The sequence below is a fragment of the Camellia sinensis genome, chromosome 11 (assembly GCF_055761805.1).
Source record: "Camellia sinensis isolate YWXY chromosome 11, ASM5576180v1, whole genome shotgun sequence".
Lineage (NCBI taxonomy): Eukaryota > Viridiplantae > Streptophyta > Magnoliopsida > Ericales > Theaceae > Camellia > Camellia sinensis.
This window is the reverse complement of record NC_138971.1, coordinates 124219778-124241813: the sequence shown is the minus strand read 5'-3', so window position 1 is coordinate 124241813 and position 22036 is coordinate 124219778.

The following is a 22036-nucleotide window of genomic DNA, read 5'->3' as shown; positions in this document are numbered from 1 at the left end:
TTGACTTTTGGCATTTTCCACCTATTTTGCTCATTTTTGCCTACTTTTTCACCACCTTTCTAGGTGGCAGACGATATTCCCTACGACGGAGGTTCTCCAGGGATGAAGGGAGATCCCAAGCATATACCATTACCACCCAGGGTCCGACCCTTCGACCAGGAGACATACTACCCTGAGGTGTATGTACTACCACCCGTTACAGTCCGTCATTTCAGCGAATTTGCATGAGGCGCACCAGAGGATCTCTTGCTGTGAGAGCTAAAGTCTCACTTATCCTATGATGCCTTTGAGGTACGCACTGTTTTGTTACATTTTCCGTAATGTACTTTGCGTTTCCTGCATAGCTCACACTGTCTTTCATCTGCTCATCCCAAACACATTCATACATTGTATTTCTTACAATGCCTTTCATCTGCTCATTCTGATAGAAAGGGACTCTTGTTTTACCCGAGGATATGGGACCACATCTGTGAGAAAGTGGTATATGGACCTCCCTATTGGTGTCTTCCAGATCGTCGACAAAGCCGGGTTTGGCATATTCTGCATAGGGCTGTTGCGTCTCATAGCGAGAAGGTTCCTACTTGGCACGCTGGTAGAGAGGTGGTGGGACACCACCAACTCCTTTCACTTTTCTACTGCAGGAGACATGACGATGACCCCATACAACTTTGCTATGCACACTGGCATCGAGGTAGGAGGTCGGCCGATCCCATATGATACAGACATGGGAGAGTAGCAGGCCGCTTAGATCTACCCACTGGGGCCACGCCCACCTCTCTTTCGATCGGGGACAGTTCGATATAGTTAGTTTGCAGATCACTTCAGAGGGACAGCCCCAGAGGCCTTGGAAGAGATCGAGCAGTATGCCCGAGGCTTCCTGATGTTCCTCTTTGGCACCACCTTGTTCGCCGACAGGGCAAACACCGTCAGGCTATATCTCTTGAGTGCCTTGGTGGACTTGTCTCAGGTCCGGCATTATGACTGGGGTGGTGCTAGCCTCGCTACTTTGTACTGTTACATGAGCTCAACATCCCGCAGGAGCAAGAACAGAGTCGGTGGCTACCGGAGAGCTTGGGAGGTATGCTTTACTTTTCTATTTTACATTCCCTACCGTGCTTTCTACTTTGAACTTTCTATACACCGTACACACATAGTCTGATTTCTACTTTGCATTTGTATTTTCTGTATGCTGTACTACACACCCTGTTTTCTACATTTTCTCTGTATTCTATATTCTCTGCATTCTACATTTTTTGGACACATATTCTGCTTTCCGTATTACCTGTGTTTATCAGTTGTATGCTCACTATTGCCCTTTTGCTTTTTGCAGCTATGGGTATACGCATATTTTTCCACACTTGCCCTAGAGCCGGAGGTCGAGATGCCTCCTAGCGTGCCATACTCTCACCGGTATGATGGAAGATACCAGTAAAGGACCCGAGAGACTCTTTCATTCTTCCGTCGATATTTTGACACAGTGAGGGCAGCAGAGGTAACCCAAAACTCACAGTTCTTTCTACTTTTAGCTCCAATTCATATTGCATATCTAATGGCAACTAACAATTTGTGCATTTTCTATCTGTAGATCTCATGGTAGCCCTGGGCTACTATGCCAGAGGGCGTCAGATATCAATTCGCCGGTGCTTGGGGCGCTTCTTGTTACCGGCTCGTGCTTGAGGGACCGGTAGGCCAAGCTTGGTTCCTGGGCGAGCGCTTCCTGCGCCAGACTTTGGGTTTGCCACTGTAGACGGTCCCCATGCCACCACCGCCATCCATGCCGGCCACAGAGAGTCTCTCCTCCCAAGAGGTGATCGATTTTATAAGAGGCGTAGAGGCCGACTACTTTCTGGGAGAGGGGGACTATGCGACATACATCCAGACGCATCTCATGCCTCCTTTGACGGGTATTCATGCTCGTGCTGGGAGAGCAGCAGATGCCCCTTCGACGAGCAGAGCTCAAGCGCTGAGAGGCAGGGCCAAAGGGATGCCCTCAGCTAGGCAGAGTTTTGGCTGGCCAGAGCTTTCGACTGAGTTAACAGGTTGGCGGTACTCCGGAGAGGCTTATCAGATATCGATTGAGCCTCCATTGGCTAGTCACAGATATGTCAGGACACCTGATTCACCTCCGGTATGTACTATAGTTTTCATTTTTTTCATTCTTGATCAGATACTCAGATATTCATTCCTTCCGAACACTGACAATTCCAAATTGCATTTGCAGGCCCCCGCAGGGTACGTTGAGAGATTGCTCGAGATGTTGGCCTCATTCGAGGGCGTGATCTTAAGGAGGGAGGCACTACTCGGCTTCCACGGCATCCAGGTAATTTTTCAATTTTCTAGCATTTTGGTCACCACATTTTTGCTGACATACTGAAACTGACACTTCAACTGAACACTTCCCCACACTGCACTGATACACTGCATGTATAGATCACATCTAACACATTGCATTCACACACCGTATCTGACTTCTGCATGTACTCATCCCGCACACCATACTTGCATCTGGTATACATTCTAAGCCTGACATATACCAACTGCCTTTTCAGGTCCCACCTCTACCGATAGCACTGGCGGCAACAGCAGTAAAACCATCAACACCCCCTCTAGCAGCAGGGAGAGAGAGACAAGCTCCGGCACGCGACCGAGGGAGACGTCATGAGCCTATCATGTGTGATGATGATGAGACCAACGTGACCAAGGAGGCTGTAGGTCAGCATGCCAAATCATCCGAGAGCAGAGATAATGATGCTGGCTCAGATTCCACTAGTGGAGATGAGGCTAAGCCAGGCTCTAATGCAGAGGGTGACGACGACTTCAGTTCTAGTTTTGATTCAGCATCAGGTTCAGATAGCAGTGCGGATGGAGATAGCTCTGCAGAGTCCACTCCGTCGAGGAAGAGGACGAAGAGGGCCTCTAGAGCTTGCTCTAGCTGGCACTGATTCATATGTTTTTGCTTAGTTTCTTTTTGCTAGTAATGTTGGCACATTGTACAACCTTAGACAGTTTTATTTTCTTAAAAACTTGTACTCTTTTGTAAAAGAAAAAACCATGATCGGAATGAAAACATATTTTTGATGAAAAAGTGTTGTATTTTGCATTCTGAGCACCACATTGCACCACATAGCATAAAAACAAGATTGACAGACATTGAACTTTGTACATTGTATTGGTAATTTCTTAATCAGGTAATGAACTGACCAACACATAACAAATAGGGTAAAACAACTCAACAAACAATGCAACAACTCGATAAACAAAGTGAAACAACTCGATAAATAAATTGAAACAACTCGATAAACAAATTGAAGCAATTTGCAAGCAACTCAACAAAACTACTAAAACAAGACAGCATAATGTATCAAGAGCAGAACAAAACACAGGTTCTCAGCACTCTCAACACACAGGAAGACCAAAGGAATTTTACCGGCCATAAACAGAGGCTGCCGACCACCAGTGCAGGGGGCCTCCAAATTGCTGCCACTTGTCTTCCACTCAGCGCCTTGTCTTCTACAAAAGTTTGGGACTTCGTAGTTTCTTCATTCCAGCTCTACTTTTGCCACAAATGGAGCCATTCTTCACCGAAAAAGTCTCAACTTGGATTGCAACTTTAGATGGCTCGGAAAAGGTGAATTTCTGGGGTTTCGGGATAAATGCACTATTCCCGCTAAGTCGTACCCCACTGTGTTTTCTGTCCCTACATACCGTGGCTAGATGTTGGAGTCTAGTTACATATGTGTTTAGCTTTGGGGGACAAGAGCTATACCCAACAATTGAAGAGTTTCGAGTTCTACTAGAATCCCAACATGACAAGGAAATCTTGCCCCAATCTCGTTTTGGCCACATCTAAGCTTTAGGAAAATGTGTGGGCTCACTTTACATGAGGCTCGATCATTAGTTCACAATGGAGAACTAGACATTCCCAGTTTGATTCATCGATTTTTTGACACTGACAACCGCGACAACCGTCTCTGATAAAGTTTTTGGCGGCATGCCCTTTGTTTGTGTATGTTGGCTCATTTCCTGCTTGCCCCTGGTTTCGGAGGGCCTAGCATTCGCTTGATCGAAATGGCCCAAGGCTTGAAAGAGGGCAAGAGCTGCATTAGCTTAGCATTGGCCAAGAATTTGATGGGCTTGGATATTTTCCATCGGTGAGAGACAAACAAACTCGTAGGAAGTCCACTACTTTTGCAGGTAATGTTTCCCACCCTTCTCACATCACTTGGCACTCATGCTATGCTTTTCTCTCAAAACCCTTTCTCACTTTTTCTCTCCACACACACCTCTCTATTCTTTAATTTCTCTTATTTTTCATCCCTCCTAAGATATAGCTTATGGACAGGTTGAAGGTAGTGGACTCTTGCCCAGCATATTCAGCACGAGGTTATTTCTTTCACCAATGGCTAGTCAATTTCTTGAACAAAGGGTGGTGATGCCATTGGATGTGCAACAGGTCTGCTGCTGACATTGTTTGGCGTTTCCCTTAGCTTGATCTGCCCGAGATGTGCTATAACATGTCTCGACAACCTGGCATTCAGTTGATTGGCTTGACACATTGTGTCTTTTATTTCCCATTCTGACTCGGGCGTCAGTTTGGACATGACCAGACTTGCCCAGAAGAAGGGTTAGAGTACCCAGCTTCATTTCCCATCTGAAGCTCACAACTAGCTCGATATCCCACTGTATGGAGAACAAAAGAACTTCTGCCCCCTGCTCCCAATTTTAGTTGTGCCCTTTCTAGCGAATGCATAGCTTGGCTTGAAGAAGAGGCACAAACCGGGCCTACTTTAGCATCTGAAGCTTCCACAAGCTCTGGAAAGGGACGCAGGAACACCTGACTCATCTGCGCCCCAAGTTTATTGCTTTGATCTAACTTTCAAGTTTTCCTTTTGAATGTAATAAAATCAACTTTTATTTGTATCGAGAGTTAGAGAACTTTGTATTGAAATCAATGAAATTCAAAGTTGTGGGCATTGAAAATTTTCCTTTTGGTCCAAAAATGGTCTAAGTTGTAAAAAGATTAATTTGAACAAAATCAACTTTTATTAAAACTTTTCAAAACCATTTTCGATAAGGATCACAACTGGACACACATGGAATCTACCCTCGAGATGTACAACTCTGAATCCAACAAATGGAAAGTTGCCTTTTGTCTGAATAGCAATGCATTGTACCGTAACCAACTCTCGTAGTGAAGACCACAACTGAACTCTTGGATGCAAAAAAGACAAAGATGATTAGAACAATCTCATGGACAGGACATTTGAGTTTGAAGTGTTTACTGCTGGACTTCAGAATGAAGTTGCCTACGTATCCCGAAGATGGGAATCAAACCTTACGTAGTTCAATTCGGGTTCACTCGGGTATTAAAACTCTCCTTTTGCGCTCTAACTTTTGCCAAGGCCACCTTTTTCTGGGTTTTCAACCTTGCGAGCTCAGTTTTTCTTTTTTCAAATTTTTTATGCTCTAACTTTTGCCTAGGTCGCCCTTTCGGGTTTTCGGCCTAGCAAGCCTCTCATGGATAGCATTTCTTTAACTTGTCCATGTTGATTGGTTGGGAGAATTCCAGACCATCTAGGTCCATAAGAATAATAGCTCCACCCGACCAGATAGATTTGATGATGTAAAGACCAGTCTAATTAGGTCTGAACTTGCCCCTAGGGTCATGCATGGGAGCTCGGTTGTCTTTGAGCGCCAGATCCCCTTCTTTCAGATTCTTGGACTTAACTTTCTTGTTGAAAGCCCTGGAAATTCTGCGTTGATAACCTTGGATGTGGTACAGTGCTTTCAGCCTGCTCTCATCGAACAACATTAGTTCCTTGAACCTGCTCTATTGCCAATCCGCTTCTACTATCTGGCACTCAGCCATAACTCGCAACGACGGAACCTCAACTTCAATCGGCAGAACAACTTCCATCCCATAAACCAGAGAATACAAAGTTGCCCCAGTAGATATTTGAATTGATGTTCTATAGCCCCAGAGGGAAAATGGCAATTTGTCTGGCCAATCCCTGTAGGTTTCCACCATCTTCAGTAGAATGTTCTTGATGTTCCTGTTAACGGCCTTGACAGCTCTGTTGGTTTGTGGCCGATATATGGATGACTTATGAAAAGCCACGTTATATTTCTCTAACAAGTCGATCACTTCTTTCTTAAAGTGGGAACCATTGTCTGAAATGATTCATTCGGGACCCCATAACGACAAATGATGTTATTCTTGATGAACCTGGCTACATATGACGCTTTCAGCACTGCATAGGATTGGGCTTCGACCCACTTTTTAAAGTAGTCTATTGCCACCAGGATGTACTCATGCCTGTTCGAGCCTTTTGGTGTAACTGCCCCAATAACATCAATTCCCTAGACTGAAAAATGCCATGGTGAAGTCATGTTGTACAACCCTCCATGGATGGCCTCCATTAAGCACTTTGACTCTTCTGCATCAACACACAACTTGTGCATTCCCAAATGGCCTCGTTTGTACAACTTACACCCGCAGATGATAAATTGAGCAGCCATTCGCCATATTGCCCTTTTATCTTTGGCATTTGCCCCTAGTGGATAAGCCTTCTTTTCTAAGAAGTTGCAGATATCATGATACCAGGGGTTCTGATCTTGCACTTCATCTATTGCGGCGATCAACTCGTAGGGCGGCACATACTTTTGTTCAATAATGGTCGGACGCATCCGGACTCCCAAAGGGATGTCTATCATAGAAGATAGAGTTGATAAAGCGTCAGCGAACCTGTTGTTCTCTTTTAACAGATGCGTGAAGGTTAGCTTCTCAAACTTAGGAATCAGAACATCCAAGGTTTGGTGATATATTTTCATCATTTCTTCCTTAACCTTCCAGTTTCCTTTTGCTTGAGACACAACCAGGTTCGAGTCCCCAATGACATTCAACCGTTTTGCCCCTAGTTCCAGGGTGGCTTCCAAGCCAGTGATACATGCCTCGTATTCTGCTTCATTGTTAGATACCTTGGACCGGAGTTTGAAGGCTAAAGGTATATGGGAATTGTCGGGTGCTATCAGCAACACCCCTATCCCATAACCATACTAATAAGACGCTTCGTCAAAGTATATGGTCCAAATCTCTTCCTCGACCTGCAGCATAGCTTCATCTGGGAATAGATACTCTACTACTTCACCTCTTTCTACCGGGTGATCGGCTAGGAACTCCGCTACAGCCCACCCCTTAATAAACTTGCGAGTCATATATTTCAGATCAAATTTGGAGAAAAGAAGCAACCAACGGGCTAGCCTACCCATAAGCGCTGGTTTCTCGAAGCGATATTTAAAGGGGATCTAATATTGAAACCAGAATTACGGAGTGAGCTAACAGATAGTGCCTCAACTTCCTGGCAGCCAATACCAAGGCTAAGCAAGCCTTCTCTAATAGGATGTAACGGGTCTCATATTCCAGCATCTTCTTGCTCAGGTAATAGATGGCTTTCTCCACTCTATCCTCAGATTCCTGCGCAAGCATGCAGCCCATAGTCGTGTCAGTTACTGACAGATACAGAATCAATGGCTTTCCCGACTCTGGCGGTGATAACACGGTTGGGTTCTGAAGGTACTGTTTGATCTGCTTAAAAGCAAACTGGCTTCAGTCATCCCATTAGAATTTCTTTCCTTTATTTAGGAGACCAAAAAGTGGTTCACAAGTCAAGGTTAATTTTGCAATAAACCGTCTTATGAATTGTAGTTTAACTAGAAAGCCTAACACCTGTTTTTCAATCCTTGGTGGTAGCATTTCTAGGATGGCCTTAATTTTGGAAGGATCAACCTCAATGCCTCTCTGTGTAATCAAGCACCCCAGTATTTTCCCTGCTAAGACACCAAAAGTGCATTTCTGTGGATTCAGCCTCAACTGATATTCTCTGATCCCTTGGAAAAATTTCTTCAAGGCGGTGTAGTGGCACTCTCTTTCTTTGGACTTGACAATCATGTTGTCCACATACACCTCAACCTCTTTGTGGATCATATCATGCAAGATCGTGGTTGCAGCCCGTTGATAAGTAGCCCTAGCATTTTTTTAATTGAACGGCATCACGCTGTAGCAGTAGGTTCCCCATGGCATGGTGAAGGCATTCTTCTCCCTATCCTCAGGTGCCATCAAAATCTGGTTGTACCCAAAAATTCCATCCATGAAAGAGAGCAACGCATAGCCTGCGGTGAAGTCCACCAATTCGTCGATGTGCGATTGAGGAAAGTCATCATTCGGACTAGCTTTGTTCAGATCTCTAAAATCCACACACACACAAATTCTGCTATCTTTCTTCGGTACCGGAACAATGTTGGCCAACCAAGTCGAATACTCAGATACTAGCAAGAACCCTGCATCTATCTGCTTGGCAACCTCCTCCTTAATCTTAAAAGCCCAATCCGGGCATATCCTCGGAAGTTTCTGCTTTACGGGTCAGGCCTCGGGGTCAAGAGGGATCTAGTGTTGTACAATCTCAGGATCGATTATAGGCATGTCTTCGTAGGACCACGCGAAAACATCTTTGAGATCTTTTAATAAAGCGACTAAGTGCTCGCGTTCCTCCAAAGACAACGTGCACCCGATTTGGACCAAACGCAGATCATTCTCAGTACCCACATTAATTGGAGTGATTTCATCAGCAAGGGGTTTTACAAACCTCTCCTCCTCTTGATCAATCAAATGTTTCAAAACCAGAGGAATTCCTTCCTCGTCGTTTTTATCAAAATTTTGAAAGTCATGATCAATGCAATATACAAGTGGCACAGAGAAGTACTCAGAAACAGCAGCGGTACCATTCTCATTCAAAGCTTCCAGCTCTTCCAATTCCTCGGTTACAACTGACTCAAAAGAAAAGGAAAAAGACGGCCTGGACAAAACAACGGCATCTGGGTTATCAACCCCAGGAATACCAGACTCTGACTCAGAAGAACTGGAATCTAATTCCAACTCCACAGACTTTGTGGAATCAGACTCCGGCTCATTACCTAATTCAGAACTACTGGAAAAAAGGCCATCCTCTAGCTGGCAAACGAGAGAGGGTGTGATAGAATACCACCGGAAGGGTTCACACTTGATTGATCTCCGATCATGGAAACGGTGAAGTCACACCCCGAGCTCTCTGATTTGATATGAGCATCCGAAAGGAGACAAGCCAGCGCAGTTCCTATCTCAAGTTCACTGCCGTTGGACTCATCCTCTGTAATCTTTTCTGCCTCAGTCGGTAGATCAGTATGTTCTTCTATGGCTTCATCCTTTTGCAGCTGTAGGTTGAAGAAAATCTCAAAGTCGGGCAGACGTTGTTTCTCAAAGTTCAACCATGGCTCAGGAAAGCCGCAAAATGGGAAGTTTTCCCCCTCCTGGACAAAGCGACCGTTCAGAGTTCCCTGAATTGGTCTATGTACAAGCTCATAGTGCTTCCCACTTTGTTTAGCTTTGGTTCTTCCTACCATTTCCTTTACTTTTCTCACCCAGTCCTCTTTGGTAGGCGTGTAGCCCAAGCCAAAGGCGTAAGGGTTATGTGGCACTTCGACCAGTGTGGTAACGCCCTTCTAGCCGTTCTTTCCTAATCCCATCCCGGGTATATGCTGCAGCATATTCATGAGGTAGACTGATTGAGCACTAACGAACAACCCCTCATCAATAGCTAAGATATCTTACACTATCCAGGCCTCAGCCAAGGTAAAACCAGACAAGAAAACATCCTCGTCGCCGTGCACAATCTCCAGTACTGGTGTAGTGACCTCCGGCAGAGGATGTATAGAAGAGTTCCCAAAAACAATGGCTACCCCTTTTCCAAGAGGGTACTTCAGCATCTGATGCAAGGTAGAAGAAATAGCTTTTACTTGGTGCAGCCAGGGTCACCCAAGTAGCAAGTTGAAGGTAGCTGGAACATCTAGGACGTGAAACTCAATGTCTTGTTGTGCTAGGCTAACCTGTGTTCTGATTTGAACTGTTCACATCACCTCTCTACTTGTGTTGTTGTAAGCCCGGATCACCTAGGCTGTTAATACAAAGTCCGCTGGCTTCAAGCCAATAGCATAAGTTGTGCGTGACGGACAAACATTGATTGCAGACCTAGTATCAACCAATACAACGGGCACCCACTTCTCTTTACACTCAACTGAGATGTATAGTGGTTTGTTATGCTCAGAGCCTTCAGGCGGCAATTCCTTATCCGTGAAGGCCAAAGTCGGCGAAGCACCTCCTGGGAAGACAAGTCCCACTAGTTGTTCTGGAGTTGTGTCGATAGATAGCTTGGCCTTATCCATTGCAAACAATACAGCTTACTGATGTATGTGCGAAGCCATGAGCAACCCCCAAATACATATGTCCGCCTGAATCTTCTTCAGCTGCTTGAATACAGCTTCTTCTTCTAATAGTTTCTCCCTCTGTTTTTTAGCTTCCTTATCATTTCCAAATGCTTTTGGTTGGTCCAGGTGTGGGGGCTTGAAGTACCACCCGCTTCTAGTCATGTGATCCACTTCCTCAGAATACCAGGTATCGTCTGGCAGATTCTGTCCCCAATCTTCATCAGTGTGGGCAATATGCAAATCATCATCTTCTCACCACATTCCTCCGGCAACCGACAAGCAACTGTCCAGTTCCGTTGTAAGTATCCCCGCATCCATATCACAATCAGTCCTCGCAGGGCCTTTGGCTTTCCCGACTTTCTGACTATTCTCAGCTCTTTCCTATTCAAACCGCTTCAGTGCGGCCTCTTGCTCTGTATCAGCTGTACTAACACTACACAATTCTTAAGCAAAATTCTTAGTACTGGTTCTCTTCGGTAACTTTCCCTTGTCATCAACTGTTCCGGCTGTTGTAGCAGTTCCTGCTTCTGTCTATTCCAGCTTTGGTTGAATTCCCTCATCCACATCAGGTGTATCACTGAGCCATCCCGAGTTGTCTGTCAACCTGTTCATATCTAACCAGTCAATCTGTACACTCCCCAGATCTTGTTCAACGAAGAACTACAGATTGCTGATGTCCTCCTCAAGGTCAGCTAAGTCATCCAATCCCTAGCTTGGTCTATCCTCCCGGACTAGACTGACCTTCATTCCTGTCGACAACTCCAGCTCTGGTTTGGCTTAATTGGTTGGCACAATGTAGTAACATGGGTTATATTCTTCTCCAGCTAAGTCAACGGATCCCTCAGGTACTGAACTGGCATTCCCATTCTTCACCAAGGTTAGTCTACCTTCTTTTACAACAGTCACCACGATAGGTTTGGTTCGGGATATGGACGCACTCATCATGCACAAGTCTGTGCTCTCTAGGATGAACAACGCCTGCTTAGTTAGGTGGGAGGAGGTGATGTATATACTAGGGTCGTAAGGGACGACCTGTGTATGAAGGAGGTTTACTTGCCGAAGTGAAGGGACCTGGTTATGTGGTGGGAGGGGATTTGTGGTGATAGTAGGCTTTTAAGGAGGCGTTATCACCTTGTTGTCAATGAGATCCTGAATCTCATGACGTAATCTAAAGCACTGGTTGGTGTCGTGACCATGCTGTTCGTGGAAGGCTCAGTATTTGGCCGGGCTGTGTATAGGAAGGAAGGGATTGGGCAATGGGCGTTGTTCTAATAGCTTTAGGTGCCCTTTTCTGATCAGGACTCTCAGGGCTGCAGATAGAGACATGTAAAGTGGGTGAAAACCCTCTGGCCTCGGGGTTAGTGCTTCGCTGTTTATGAGGTTGTGTCGGATGTACCGGCAAAGGGGTTGGCAGTCTTTGGTGTGATGGTGACCATACCCACATCAGAAGGCCTTGCAACTGCACCACCACTCGTGGTTGCATTAGAACTACATGTAAAAGATCTATTCAGCTGCTCTTTCTCATGGTCTATCAGACCCTACTTCATTGCATCCTATGTCTGCACCCCTATTTCATAGAGGTTAGCAAAAGTAGACAGATGTATGACTATCATTTTCTGTAATAACCTTGGTTACAGGTTACGAACCACCATTCGGATCGGGTCCTTTTTAGCCAATCGAATGGTCATCATGGAGGCCTTGGCCCTCCATTGGGTTACAAAATCCAAGAAGCCCTCTTTCGGCTCTTGGCGAGTTACTTCGAGATCACAAGTTGTGACCTCGATCTGTGTGTTATAAAAGTATTGAGCAATAAAGGCCTCGGCCATCTCTTTCCAGTTCCTCTTTACAGAGTCTTCAAGTTTAGCGTACCAAATGGCCGTGATACCTAATAGTGTCCGGCCGAAGAAGGATACCTTCTACAGTCGAGATAGGCCCATCGTCTGAAAACAGTTGTAAATGGACCATGGGATCACCTAAGCCATCAAAGCGGTCTATATGCGGCATTTTAAACCTATCTGGCAATGTCACTGCCGCATCAGTATAGTCGTTCTCTATATCCGGGATCAAATTGACACCCTCAGCTCGTTTAAAGAGCTTTTCTAGCTTGCTCACTTTCAGTGTAGTAGGGTCGACCTCGAACTCAAACAGTGCCTCTGTTGGGTAAACCGGTGCTTTGGAAGTCTGGGGTGGAACTGGCTCTGCTGGAATGTCCGCATTTTCCTGGATATTAGTTGTATTCCCGGGTATTGGAACCCTGACTGGGGTGGATGCGAAGCAGAAGCTGCTGTTTGTTGTGGTTGTTGTTGTTGCTGAAGCCTAGCGATTAACTCGGCCTGCTGGGTTGCAATATCTGCTTGGCGAGGCGGTGACTTCCGCTTGGTGGGCAGTATCCAGCTGCATATTCTCAATAGTCTGTTGAAGTTGGCGGAGCATTTCTTCCGTGTTGACTAAGGGGTGCTGATCTATTAGAACTGGTGTGTACTCTCCTTTCGAGGTGGAAGCAGAAAACTGGACTTCGCTGAATAAAGGTAACTGTCGAACCAGTGAGTTATGCCTGACTCTCCTCCGTCTTGTAACTGGGGCTAGTGAAACAAACACTGGCTGTCATCTTACAAGATCCCCGGATCGGTAAAGTCGCCTTACTCGAGTCCAGAGTGCTTGGAGGGAAATAGACTCGTCTAAAACAATGGTGAAAAACTACATTGCAAAAAGAAAATAAAGCAAAGAAAAGAAACAAAAATCAGAAACCGCATAGCACCTCGGCTCAGATAGAAACAACGCACAGTTGCAATCTTAAGCTGGATAACTATAATCAAACACTGATTTATGCCCCAAATTTCTGCCTCAAAACTGATACCCTCAAACTGATACCCAGACTTGCAACTGATACATACATTCTTGCAGAGTTTCAGTCTAAAGCACGTATCACGCAAGTGAGAACCAAAACATCGCTATGGTGGGGTAGGGTTACCCTGTCCTAATTTCGTCAGGAGCTTCACTATGCAAACAGGCAGTTTCATACAATCCTGCATTCAGGTGAGCAACCTGTCCTAGTTTGGAATAGTATCTATGGTTTCTGATATGCAACCAGGTCAATTAGTCAAAAAAAAAAAGGGTACCTCAACATGACTACCTAATATACCTCTCACACCTAACACCGAGAAGTGAAAAGAGGATCAAATGGTACAGTAGTAGTCCAGATCCAAGGGTTGTGTTCCCATCATGGCAGGGCCCGCAACGGGTCAGCCTTTTGGCAAGCTTTTCTAAGCAAGCCTTTAGCAAACCGCTCAGGAATAGTAGATGGCAAACACTATGACTTAGACGCACCGATGCAAATGAAAATGTAAAGAAACACATAAGTGTAGATAAAAGAACATATCATGAGTTTGAGTCAAGTTCTCTAAATCCCCAATGGAGTCGCTAGAAACTGTGGACTCACCTTTTTCCGTGCCCTGTCTTTCGGAAAGGGTTTGAAAAGAAGGCCTCACAGTTCAGACTCCTGCAGTTCTGAATCTAGTCTCACAAGTACAATGTGAAACTGATAACACCAAAGAGTCTAAATCCGACAAATCATTTTGGAAAATCGATTTTTAATCAAAAAGTGCCAAAATTGAACTGCTTTACCAGATACAGAGTTGCCACCTAAATATTTTTTTTTTTTTGAAAAATTTAGGAGACCCTGACTCATGCCGAAGGCCACGTGTCCGTCATCACTAAAGTTGCCTCGGCTCGAGAACTTAGGTCCAAGAGGGGAAGGTCCTAAAATGAGCACCCCTGATCGGCCTCTACTAATCATGATATGTCATTTTATAAACATTATGCGTTCTTATTCCGATTATTAACCAACATTACTATGTGATACGCACAAGCAAGTATAGACTAAAATTGCAAGACTTGGAACAATTCAACTCATGTTTGTTTTCGAAAATAGTTTGAATTTGCCACCCTCAAGTGGGCTTAAAGATGTGGTTTTGCCACCAAACATAGTACGCTTAAAACATGATTTGCCACAACAAAGTGGGCTTAAAACTCACATTTGTTGAATCGTTCCAATTCAAACAACAAAGCCTTCATCCATAGGCATTGAAGCAATTTAGCAAGTAAGCTCATAGCCTCATGCCAAGCATGCGAATTATGGCAATATGGAAATCACACTCATGCAAATATGCTAAAGCATAAAACTCACCAAGTACTCCAAGCCAAAACAAAAAACTAGTTAGAAAGGTGCATGATCCTAACTATACAAAATGCCTAATGCAACGCATGCAATAATGCAATTAATAGGCTCGGCTACTTAATCATGGTATTTGCAACACTTTGATAGCATGCTTTGTGTGGGGGCCGAATATTGGGAGACGTAAATAAGCTAAATATTCTGAGTCATATTCGGCTCTATTTCGCCAAATAGCCGGCTGAGTAAGGGGCCGAGTGAAAAACGGTTTGCAGTTAAAGAAGCCGAATAAATAGTTATACGGCGAATCGATAGTGGGCCCAACCCCGAGGACAAAGAAAGAAAAGATATAAATAGAGGAACATCAGGCAAAAAGAGGTATGTGAGAACTAGCATATTTAACTTAAGATACAAGCAATCAAGAGGATATACACTGACTTATCCGTCGGAGTGCTAATTCTGGCACCCCCTACCGGAGTGTTAATTCTTTTTCAGGTGGCTAGCTGAGGATCACGAGCGTCCCCCAGGATCTGAAGTGTATTTCCAAACCACATCCCCACAATTGGTGCCATCTGTGGGAATACTCAAATACATCCATGGCAGGCGTAACGGAAGACCCTCTAATAGTCACCGATGAAACCACGCAGAGAGATGACCTCACTCCAACAAACATGCTTGGACCGGAGATTATCCCCGCAAGACGCGCTCTGAACTTCGCCTCACCCTCGACTTCAGAGCATGAGGCAATGCAAGCGATCATGGAACAAGCAAAGCAAAATAAACAGAGGTTGGAGAACATGATCGCTGAGAATGAACGCCTCTGTCAGGATTTGGCCTTAGAAGTGGCGAAGTCCAAAGTCCAAACAAGCTGTATGCCAAGATCCGGAACGACCTCTGAGGGCAGGTGGTCGATGACCTCGAGCCCAACAACAAGACACTGAGAGCGACTCTGACTCAATATCCCCAGAGTCCAAGAAGAAGGGACGACCCGAAACTTCCAATTCCTCTGAAGAGAGTCCACGTATAAGGCATAAGCGCAGAAGAAACAGTTCAGATGAGAAAGACCAGCACGATCCCTGTGTGACAGATCGCAAGGGCAGTTTTGCCCAAAAAGTTCAAAGCTCCGTTATTCACTCTCTATGACAGAAAATCAGACCCCACCGATCACATCTTTCACTACAAGTAAGCCATGACATTGCATGCAGACGATGAGGCCCTCATGTGCTGAATATTTCCCAGCAGTTTGGGCCCATTGGCTGTCAGGTGATATTATAAACTGGAGCCGGCTTCGATCAAAAGCTTCCATCAATTACAGAAATCCTTCAGGGCCAGATTCATCACCAACGAGGTCCAGCTGAAACAAGCCAACTCTCTCTGGGCAATGCAGATCCAGCCAGGAGAAACAGTGAGAGCGTATTCGGCGCGCTATTGGGAGTGCTTTAATCTTGTTGATGACACTTGCAACAACTCCATGGCCATCACTGCCTTCAAAATGGGTTTGCATCCTGACAATGCTATCCACAGTTCCTTGACTAGAAGACCCCCCAAAACAGTTTGGTCGTTGATGAAAAAAGTTGAGGAATACTGCAAAGTGGAGGATGACGCCTTGCGGGTTAAAGCCAGAAACATGGCCAGCAAGACGGCCCCTTCTGAAATTGTTCAGCCAATAAATTCTGCACCACCTTAGAGCCCTAAACCACGGCATCGGGCTAAACGAGACAAGAGACAGAATTCCTGCCGATCAAGCGACCAATGCTCCCACCGAGCAGATGAACAATTGCAGGTTGATAACAGGCGCGCGAGGCTTGTCGACAAGAAATATACGGAGTTAGCAGATCCGATCAGTGCGGTTATGACCAAAGTCCAACACCTTCCATTCTTCAAATAGCCGTCCAAAATGGTGGGACCTCCCGACATGTGAAGACGGGATAGACGGTGTGAGTATCACAAGGACCATGGCCACGATACTGAGAGTTGTTATGCATTGAAGGATCACTTGGAGGAATTGGTACACGATGGTCGGCTACAATAGTACGTCCGAAAAGGCAACTCAACCAAAGCAATAACCTTAAGATAGATTCCCCCCCACTCGGCGTGATCCACATAATATACAGCCTGCCAATGTCATCCGCGGTACATACGATTCAGTCGAATCCCGACCATCAAAATCAACTCACTCCGGCTAAACGGCCCCATGAAGCTGCTAGTATTGCTTTTGATGATTCAGATTTGTCCAGAGTGACACTTCCCCACATCGATCCCTTGGTAATTGAGTTATGCGTAAACCGATTCACAATTGAATGCGTGCTCATTGATCCGGGGAGCACATCGAAGGTTATGTACTACAAGACATTCACCAAACTCGGCTTCTCTGAATCGGATCTCTCTCGGGTCCCTTACCCACTATTCGGCTTCAACGCCAATCCAGATTACCCGTTGGAGAAAATCACACTACCCGTTCAAGTGGGCTCCCGAACAATGGATGTGGAATTCTTGGTCGTCAAGCTGCCATCGTCGTACAATCTCATCATGGGGCGAACTTGGTTGCATACTATGCAAGCCGTGCCAAGCACCTATCATCAGCTACTACGCTTCTCGACAGAACGCGGCATTGAGCAAATCCGTGGCTCACAGAAGTTGGCACAAGCATGCTATCTCCTTGCTGGAAAGACACCAAAGGAGTTGCAAGTAAATTCTATTGAGGTGCCAGATCGGGAGAGCCTCGACGATGTTGGGCGGCTCCCAAGTGAAAAGGCCACGGAAGCCCTTGATCGAGTTGAAATCGACGGAAATCCAGACAGGTTCTTCATGGTCAGCGCCTCCCTGAATCAAGCCGACAGACAGCAACTAATTTCCTTCTTGCTCAGCAACCTTGATGTTTTTGTATGGACTCCATATGAGATGCCGGATATAGATCCGTCTATTTTGCAGCACCGTTTGAATGTTGACCCTAAATGCAAGCCGATCATTCAGAAAAGCCGACGGTCAGTCTTAGAGCACACTGCCGCCGTTGTTGAAGAAGTTGAGAGGTTGCTTGACACCGGGGCAATCAGGGAAGTGACCTACCCTACGTGGCTCTTTAATACTGTGGTTGTAAAGAAGAAAAATGGGACTTGGCGAGTGTGTGTTGATTTCACGGACCTAAACAAAGCCTGCCCCAATGATTGTTTCCCACTACCCAGAATTGACCAACTTGTAGATGCGACAACACGCCATCAGCGTATGAGCTTCCTCGATGCTTACAGAGGCTACCATCAAATCTCCATGCATCCGGAGGACCAAGACAAAACTGCATTCCTCACCCCAAAAGGAACTTACTGCTATAAGGTTATGCCTTTTGGGCTGAAGAATGTAGGGGCAACTTACCAAAGACTGGTCACTGCCATGTTCAAGGAGCAACTCGGCCACACTATGGAAGTGTACATTGATGACATGGTGGTCAAGTCTAAAGAAGAGCAACCTCATCTGGCCGATCTGGAAGAGACATTCAGAATTTTACACAAATACAAAATGAAGCTGAATGCATCCAAATGTGCGTTTGGGATCGGCTCTGGCAAATTCTTGGATTACATTGTCAACCACCGAGGAATCGAAGCCAACCCGAGGCAAATCACAGCAATCTTGGAGCTCGGCTCCCCTCGTTCAGTAAAAGAGGTTCAAAAGTTGATGGGGATGGACGTCGCACTGAACTGGTTCATCAGTCGGTCTATAGATCGCTACCAACAATTCTTCCATACACTACGGCAAGGCAAGGCTTTTGAATGGTCTGCCGAGTGTGAAGCTGCTTTCAATGGCCTCAAAACCTACCTTCAATCAGTTCCACTCTTGACAACACCTTCGGCTGGTGACCCGCTCATTTTGTATCTGGCAGTTTCCGACTGGGCCGTCAATGTTGTACTAATAAAAGAAGAGCTGGGGGAGCAGCGGCCAGTGTATTATATTAGCAAGGCAATGGTCGACGCTGAAACACGCTGCCTTCCACTGGAAAAACTCATCCTAGCCCTAGTCATGGCGGTAAGAAAACTAATGCATTACTTCCAGGGCATAGCATTAGGGTGCTAACAGATTACCTCCTCCGATTAGTACTACGCAGTGCGGAAGCATTAGGACGCGTTTCAAAGTGGGCTCTTGAACTCGGCCAGTACGATATTCAATTTCTACCTAGAACCTCAATCAAGGGACAGGTGCTTGCCAACTTTTTGACCGAATTCACCGGAGGTCTTGCCGACTTCAAGTCTGATGAAATTCGACCTGAGCCGAACTGGAGAATTTATGTTGGGGACATTTGGCAGTTGTACTGTGATGGGTCATCCAATCAACGGGGCAGTAGAGCCAGAGAAGTAATCATGGCTCCAGACGGCGCAATAATTGAACAGGCCGTCAAACTCAACTTCGAAGCATCAAATGACGAGGCCGAATACGAAGCCCTTCTGGATGGCTTGAGGGATGCACACCTTTTGGGTGCTCGGCGTTTGTTAGTATTTTACGATTCAAAATTGGTGATCAATCAGCTAAAGGGGGAGTACGCAGCCAAAAATAACCGTATGGCGGCTTACATGAAATCGGCTAGTGCCTTGCTGGCCAAATTTGACCATCATGAATTGAATCAGATAACACATGATCAGAACACACATGCAGATGCCCTAGCTTGCTTAGCCTTCGCCATTAACTCAGAGATTAAACGGACCATCGAAGTAGGTTTCATCCCAGAGCCAGGCACTGGCCCTTCGGAGGAAATCTAGGTCAATGTCATAGAGTCAGGACCGAGTTGGATGGACCCCATTGCTGCATTCCTGTCTTCCGAACAGCTCCCAGCGGACAAGAACTAAATGCACAAGCTGCGAAACAAAGCCCTGCGATACTACTTGGATCCGCAAGGAAAGCTTTATAAAAAAATCCCTTTCTGGTCCATACCTGGAATATGTACACCCGAACAAAGTTGAAGAGCTTCTGACTGAAATACATGAAGGCAGTTGTGGTGCCCATTCTGGCGGGTGTTCTTTGGCCCATCGAGCTATAACACATGGGTATTATTGGCCGACAATGAGAACTGATGCCGAATGCTATGTGAAGAAATGTGAATAGTGCCAGAGGTTCTCCCCATTAGCCCATCTGCCTGCTGCAGAGTTAAGCTCCATCACCAGTCCCTAGCCGTTCGCCCAATGGGGACTTGATATCGTAGGACCATTGCCGATGGCCCCAGGGAACAAGCGATACTTGATCGTCGCGACAGATTACTTCACAAAATGGGTCGAAGTGGAGGCATTAATGCACATTCGAGATGCTGATGTTAAGCGTTTTGTATGGAGAAATATCATAACACGAGTCGGCATTCCAAGAGCTCTTATCTCAGACAACGACACCCAGTTTGATTGTGGCGTCTACCAAGAGCCGTGCAACAAATATGGTATCCGGCCCTACTTTTCTACGCTGACTTACCCCCAAAGCAATGGTCAAGCCGAAGCATCTAACAAATCCATCTTGGACGGCATCAAGAAGAGACTGGAGAAAGCTAATGGCAAATGGGTCGAAGAATTGCCGAGTGTATTGTGGGCTCATCGAACTATGCCAAGGCGATCCACTAGAGAAACGTTGTTTGCTTTATGCTTTGGAACCCAGGCGATCATACCCCTGGAGATCGGCCACCCAACCCTGAAATCACAAGTTTTTGATATAGTCTGAAAAGACATGATGCTGGCTTTGGATTTGATTCTGATCGAAGAACGAAGAGACCGTGCCCTTGAGTCCATGGCACAGTACCAGCAACAGCTTGCTAAGTCGTATAATCAACATGTTCAGCCGCGCCGCTACACACCAAGAGAGTTGGTCCTGAAGAAAGTACTTCCAGTTGCCAGGAAACTGGCTGATGAAAAATTGGGTCCTACCTGGGACAACCCCTATCGGGTCGATTCGATCGCGGGAGTAGGGGCATATCAGCTCAAAGACATGTCTGGAAGGAGTCTGCCACGGCCTTGGAATTCAATGCATTTACGAAAATTCTATCATTGACCTGACTTGTGGGGCATAATGCTTGTACACATTCTGCTTTTGTAATGCAAAGATACCTATTTACTCACCGCGAAATCTAGTTCAAAATAGTTCTGATAAAGCCTCCGGATTCAGAGCGCCCTTCGTGGATATCACGATTAGCCAAAAAGTCTCCGGATTCGGAGCCCCATCGGCGCACGTCGCCTTTGGGCCGATAAAGCCTCCGGATTCGGAGCGCCCTTCGTGGATATCATGATTGGCTAAAAATTCTCCGAATTCAGAGCCCCATCGCGTACGTCGCCTTTGGGTTGATAAGCCTCCGGATTCGGAGCGCCCTTCGTGGATATAACGATTGGCCAAAAAGTCTCCGGATTCACAGCCCCATCGGCGCACGTCGTCTTTGGGCTGATAAAGCCTCCAGATTCGAAGCGCCTTTCGTGGATATCATGATTGGCCAAAAAGCCTCCGGATTCGGAGCGCCCCTCATGGATATCACGATTGTCCAAAAAGTCTCCGAATTCGGAGCCCCATCGGCGCACGTCGCCTTTAGGCCGATAAAGCCTCCGGATTCATAGCGCCCTTCGTGTATATCACGATTGGCCAAAAAGCCTCCGAATTCGGAGCCCCATCAGCGTACATCGCCTTTGGGTCGATAAAGCCTCCAGATTCGGAGCACCCTTCGTGGATATCATGATTGGGCAAAAAGTCTCTAGATTTGGAGCCCCATCGGCGCACGTCGCCTTTGGGCCGATAAAGCCTCCGGATTCGAAGCACCCTTCGTGGATATAACGATTGGCCAGTCTCCGAATTCGGAGCCCCATCGGCGCATGACGCCAATGGGCCAAATATTTACTCCGAACTCGGAGTGCCCTTCGTAGATTGGTCGGCAGAAAGTCTTCGAATTCAGAGCGTGTATAACACGTTTGGGCCGAGTATTGGGCCGAATAATACTCTGAATTCGGAGCACCCTACACGAAGGTTAAAGCACATTAATACTCAAAGTGGAATGTTTTGTTAAGCTGAGCCTACAAAAGCCGTTTACACTTTAAAAGCATACAAATAGAATAAAATGCTTGAATAAGTTGGGCCGGAGCAACCACATAAACAATTAAAATATGCAAACATTCAAAATGAAATGGGGCAAGTCATACAAACGAGGGCTAAAACATGCCGTATAAAACGCATGGCGAAGCATGCCGTATAAACGTAGGCTGAAACATGCGAACGTTCAAAATAAAATGCGTCCTTAAACTAATCGATTGGCATGAAGTGTACTAATATAAGTAGAAAGTACAATAACACTTGAAAACACTTGGGGAAGAAAGTGTACTATTGTTCAATTAACCAATAATTACATAATTTTGCATTACAATGTCTACTTTGAGCATTATAATGTCTACTTTTATCCGGCGTCTCCCTCATCGTCACTCTTCTCGACTTCGAAGGCGAAAAAGGGGAAGTGGTGATGTTGGTACAACGGCAACGCTAAATCAACGCCTGTTGCCCGGAGAGCCTCCGCGGCTTGCAGTGCCTGGATCCAACCGTGCCTAAAGCCCCGGTTCTCGCATCAGCAGACCTCCT